The following is a 6,131-nucleotide window of genomic DNA, read 5'->3' as shown; positions in this document are numbered from 1 at the left end:
CCAAAATGTCCTGCAACAGTCCTGCAAGTCATGCTTCAGTGACATAGTGTCTGTGATGTGGTGACGGCTGGGAATCTCATAGTTCAGCTCTAGCACGCCTAGAAGATGCCAAAATCCCATATTATCCACAACTGACAGCAGCTGGGCATCAAGTGCAATGTACTGGGTACGCGCGTCTGTTATTTTTACTGCCTGTGGGTTGTCTCTGGACATTTTCTCTCTGAGCTGGTGCTGAGCTGGAAATTCCAAGATTTAACAACAATACACAGTCTGGACAAAATTTATACCATATGCATGAAGTCAAAATTAGCAAAAAATTAAGGATGACACGTGCTTAAAAACAGTCCCTAAGGGTTAGGAAAAGGCTTGAGGCGGACAGTATCACTCTGGATCTGCTGCCAAAAACTGAGCGAGCTCAGCTCTAAAACAAGGAGTGTAGCTGATATAATGTCAGTGATGCATGCTATGAACATGCAGCAGGTTACAGCCGCAAGCATTTTTTTTAATATTGCCGCATGGACAATTTTGGCCAGACGCCCTTCCTCAGCGTGTATAACTGGCAAAAATACAAAATAAAACTCACAGGTGTAGTTAATTACATCCACACATGAGACCACCTACAGTGCACCCCAGCAGGGGGAGCTAACATTTTCGAGAAGCAGATTCACAGTAATATGAATTATATTATAAAGAAATAAATATAAAAATAGATAAATAAGTAAACTAAATAGTAATCTAAACAAAGAAACAATAACAATTAACAACATCAATAATAATAGTAATAATAATAATAAATTAAATTAAACTGTGGACTGTGCTCTGCTTGGCCTGTTGCCCAGCAACCCGGCCTCGGGTAAGCGGACGAAAATGGATGGATGGATGGATGGACTGTGCCAGATGACGCCAGTCCAGGTAGGAGATTCACCCTAACAACAAATCTGGTTTCAGTAAAGTCAAAATACAAAAAGTGGGTTAGATGTTACATTGCTGTTTTCAAATTAGCAAAAAAATCCATCATGGTGGACTTCTATGGTCCAACAGGCTTTTTTTGTGAAACACACTGAGCTAAATACATGTCACAAATTTAAAGTATATCAGCCTTCCAGTGTTAGGGGTGTGGCCTCTCTGAAACTGCAATATGGGGCATGCTTCTAGCTCATTCCAGCTCACAGCAATTTGAGCCGCAGCATAGGAGGACAAATAATAATAATAATAATCATAAACTGGCACAAACTCAATGGGGTTGTGTGGCTGCCCTTTCAGGTCTTGAACCCTCATCAGATGCAAAAATTAACGCTGGTACAAAAAGCTTTCTGACTGAAAACAGCTGCCTGCTGCTGGAGGCTCTGTAAAGCTATGGGAAACTGCAGAGTTAGGCCATCATTCTCATCATTCTACTCATTGACCATATTAAAATCATTTATTCCTGCAGTTTGAAAGTTATACATAGATCATGGTTATGGTTAAAATAGAAATATCACCTCACAATGGCATGCCTTTATGACTCAGTGAAGTTGCAGTTACAGATTGCATCCATGTGTGTCCAGACTCATGTAGACATGACAGTAGAGAGTGCTTCAAATTTGAATTTTGTTGCAAAGAAGCTACATATTTTATAACATGGATCCTTCACAAATGTTCCCCCAGCAACACAGATTATCTCTACAATCAGCTCAGTTTCAAGATCAGTGTCACCAATTCAGTATGTGACCAAATGTCTCCTGAGATATTGTTTTTGCAGAACATTATGATGTCACAGTGAAGTTGACCTTTGACCTTTTAGATATCAAATGCCATAACTTCATCATTTTGTTCAGTTAGATATTTGTGTGAAATTTTGTCAATTTTGTTAGTATATGAATTCTTGAGTTAGACATTTATGCCAAATTTAACCCTTACACACTGTTCATTTTTTGCACCTTCTTAGTATGGTTTGGGTCTATCTTGACCCAGCCCACAAATCCCATCATAACAAGTCTCTAAACCAAACTTTGAACCACAGATCTATTTAGAATGTATCAGTAGTTTACCTGACATTAACAATTGGGCAGTTAATTCTTAATTAATGTTTCGGGTTTTAAACCAGTCCTTTATGGAGAAAAATGTCTTCTACAACACATCATGTCCTATTTTACCAAAGACATGAAAACAGAAAATAAATAAATAACCATTTTAGATATATCTTATGAAACCAAAAATAGCAAGAAGATTCTGGAGATGTGCAGTTTATTACACAACCATTTATAACAAATGCAACCATCAAATATACACAGACATGCCATGTTCAGTTTCAAGATTGCCTAAAGCAAACTTTTTTTTTTCCATTTGACCCACACTGCAGGATTGTAACGGGTGTATGGAGGACCCAGATGCAGTACAGTACACTTCACTGGCAGTTGGTAATAACTTTTATTAAAACCAACACGAATGGAAAACAGGATACAGACTGAGAGTTCGTTCTTCGAGCTGTGAGCCCTAGCAATGTCTCTGGGAATCACACGAAGCGAAGACACGAAGCTTGTACCCACTGTGGCTGGTGACGAGGAAACCCCGTAGCTCCGTGAGCCGACAACACGTCTGTGAGCGTTGTCGGGGATTGAGCGGAGAGGTGGTCGAGGGCAGGCAGGGGTTCGGTTACCGGGAAGTCCGTCCACGGAAACAACAGTACCAGCAGGGATCAGGCAGGAGAATCGTCGAAGCAGAGCAGAGAGGTCTTTACCAGGGAATCCGTCAGATTTCCGGAATGCCGAAACTGAGCACGTGGTCGGGGACAGAAGGCAGGTAGGTTCACAAGGAGTCAGGCGAGGAGAGCAGGTCGGGGACAGGCAGAGTCGGCAACGGATGATCTGTTTGGAGAGTGCTGGAAAGACATGCATGCTGCAGAGGACGATCTGGCAATGAGTGTGTGAACAGGAGTGTCTTAAATACCGGGTTGATTGGTGATGAGCTGCAGCTGTGGGAGAGCAGGCTGCAGCAGTGGGCGTGGCTTGGAGGTAGAGCAGGTCAGAGGAAGGTGAATGGAAATTTACTGGCAGTGAGGGGGAGGAGGATGCAGGAACCATGACAGAACCCCCCTCCTCAAGGGACGGCCCATGACGTCCCAAACCAAGGACACCGAAACCGGGCGGGCGGAGAGTCGTCGTTGTCGTCGTCGTCGTCCGAAGATGGGTCAACCCCCATCGCCGAGTCGGGACCCCTCGTGCAGGACCCCAAACCAGATGGGCCGGGAACTGGAGAAGGAGGAGGAGAAGAAACAGAAGACCCACCTCCAGGAGTGGCACGGGAGGGCTGATCAGGATGGCGACGGTGGAAGTCCTCGATCAGCTGGTCGTCCAGGATCTGCCAAGCCAGGACCCAGGACCACTCCTCCGGGCCGTATCCCTCCCAGTCCACCAGGTATTGCAGGCCACGTCCCCGGCGACGAGAGCGAAGAAGGCGCCGAACGGTGTATGCTGGGGTGCCATCGATGAGGCAAGGAGGAGGAGGAGGCCGGGCGGCGGGCTGCAGAGGGCTCTCCCTGACAGGCTTGAGCTTGGAGACGTGGAAGGTCGGGTGAATGCGCATGGAGCGGGGCAGCTTGAGACGGACCGCAACCTCGTTCACCACCTTCTCGACCGGAAAGGGACCAACAAACTTGGGAGCCAGCTTCCGGGACTCCACCCTCAGGGGAAGATCCTTGGTGGAGAGCCGCACTTTCTGTCCCACTTGATATGGAGGTGCCTGGGAGCGGCGACAGTTGGCTGAGGAGGAGTAACGGGCGGCGGTCTTCAGGAGTGCAGACCGGGCTTGGGACCAGGTTCGGCGACAGCGGCGGATGAAGTTCTCCACTGACGGGTAAGCAGTCTCTATTTCTTGGGCCGGGAACAGGAGGCTGTAAGCCATGAGCACACTGGAAAGGTGTGAGTCCGGTGGCAGAACTGACCAACGAGTTGTGGGCGTATTCCACCCAAAGGAGCTGGGAGGACCAGGAGGTGGGTTGGCTGGATGCCATGCAGCGAAGAGTGGTCTCCATTTGTTGGTTCATCCGCTCTGTCTGGCCGTTGGACTGGGGGTGGTATCCTGATGACAGGCTGGTGGACGCCCCCAGTAGGCGGCAGAACTCCTTCCAGAATGCAGACGTAAACTGAGGCCCTCGATCCGACACCACGTCAGTAGGCAGGCCGTGCAGACGGAAGACGTGGAGCAGCATCAGTTCAGCAGTCTCTTTAGCGGAGGGGAGCTTGGGCAGAGCGATGAAGTGGGCCATCTTACTAAACCGGTCCACCACCGTCAGGATGGCAGTGTTGCCGTCTGACAGTGGCAGACCGGTGACAAAGTCCAAGGAGAGATGGGACCAGGGACGATGAGGGACCGGGAGAGGTTTCAGGAGGCCCGCAGGAGCTTGGCGGGGCGTCTTACTCTGGTTGCAGATCGGGCAGGCATTTACAAAGTCTTTGGTGTCTTGGTCCAGAGTCGCCCACCAAAAGCGTCGCTGCAGGACCTCCCTGGTCCGAGCGGCCCCTGGGTGACAGGTCAGACAAGATGCGTGGGCCCACTGCAGCACCTCGGACCTGAATTCTTGTGGCACGAATAGTCGGTTCTGCGGACAGGAACTAGGACCCGGCTGTTCCTCCAGCGCTGTCTTGATCCGCTCCTCCAACTCCCAGGTGAGAGCGGCCAGGAGACGGGAAGCAGGGAAAATGCCGTCGGAACGGGAAACCTCCTCATCCTCCCCCACCAGGAACTGCCGGGACAGCGCATCCGGTTTAATGTTCCGGGAACCAGGTCTGTAGGAGAGCGTGAAGAGGAACCGGGCAAAGAACAGGGCCCACCGGGCCTGGCGGGAATTCAGTCTTTTGGCTGACTTGATGTATTCAAGGTTCTTGTGGTCAGTCCAAACCAAGAACGGAACCTGGGTACCCTCCAGCCAGTGACGCCATTCCTCCAACGCCTGTAACGGGTGGTGGTAGGACCCAGATGCAGTACGCCAACACGCTCGTTCAGTTGGTAATAACTTTTATTTAAACCAACACAGTCAATGCTCAGCTTACAGGCAAAGAGTTTGTTCTTCGAGCAGGAAGCCCTAGCAAAGTCTCTGGGTATCACACGAAGCGAAGAAACGAAGCTTGTACCCACAGTGGCTGGTGAGGAGGAAACCCCGTAGCTCCATGAGCCGTCTCCACGTGCTGGAACGCCGACTGGGATCGAGCAGAGGGATGGTCTGGGACAGGCAGGGGTTCGGTAACCAGGAAGTCCGTCCGTGGATGTAACAGCACCGACAGGGATCAGGCAGAAGGAGCGTCTTAGCCAAGCGAAGGAGTCTTCCAGGAGAGCCGTCAGATTTCCGGAACGCCGAAACTGGACACGTGGTCGAGGACAAAGAGCAGGTAGGTTCACGGGGAGTCAGGCGAGGAGAGCAGGTCAGGAACAGGCAGAGTCGGCAACGGGAGATCTGATAGAGAAACGCTGGAAAGACATGCATAGTGCAGAGGAACAATCTGGCAATGAGTGAGTGAACTGGAGTGTCTTATATACTGCACTGATTGGAGATGAGCTGCAGCTGAGGGGAGAGCAGGCTGCAGCAGTGGGCGTGGTTATCAGGTAGAGCAGAGCAGAGGGAGGGTGAGTGGAAAAGTACTGGCAGCAGGTAAGGAGGAGAAACAGCAGGTCCATGACAACGCCAGCTTAACCGCCAGCAACTCCCGATTCCCAATGTCATAATTGCGCTCGGCCGGGGATAGACGTCTGGAGAAGAAGGCACAGGGATGCAACTTCCCGTCTTCGGCCGAGCGTTGGGAAAGGACGGCCCCCACACCAACATCTGAGGCGTCGACCTCCACCACGAACTGCTTCTCGGGATCAGGGATGAGGAGGATAGGCGCCGAGCTGAAGCGTTTTTTCAGGTGCAGGAACGCTTCGTCTGCGGCCGGGGACCAGCGAAACGGGATCTTGGGTGAGGTGAGTGCAGAGAGAGGAGCTGCCACAGTGCTGTAGCCCCGGATGAATCTGCGGTAGAAGTTCGCAAAGCCCAGGAAACGCTGGAGTTGCTTACGTGAATCAGGAACTGGCCAGGCGGAGACGGCAGAGACTTTGGCGGGATCCATCTCCATCCGGTTGTGCCCAATGATGTAGCCCAGGAAGGAGACGGAAGC

Source organism: Plectropomus leopardus, chromosome 13 (assembly GCF_026936395.1).
Source record: "Plectropomus leopardus strain MGB_pleo_1.0 chromosome 13, ASM2693639v1, whole genome shotgun sequence".
Lineage (NCBI taxonomy): Eukaryota > Metazoa > Chordata > Actinopteri > Perciformes > Serranidae > Plectropomus > Plectropomus leopardus.
The sequence above is the reverse complement of the archived record's forward strand: the minus strand, read 5'-3'. Positions refer to the sequence as shown.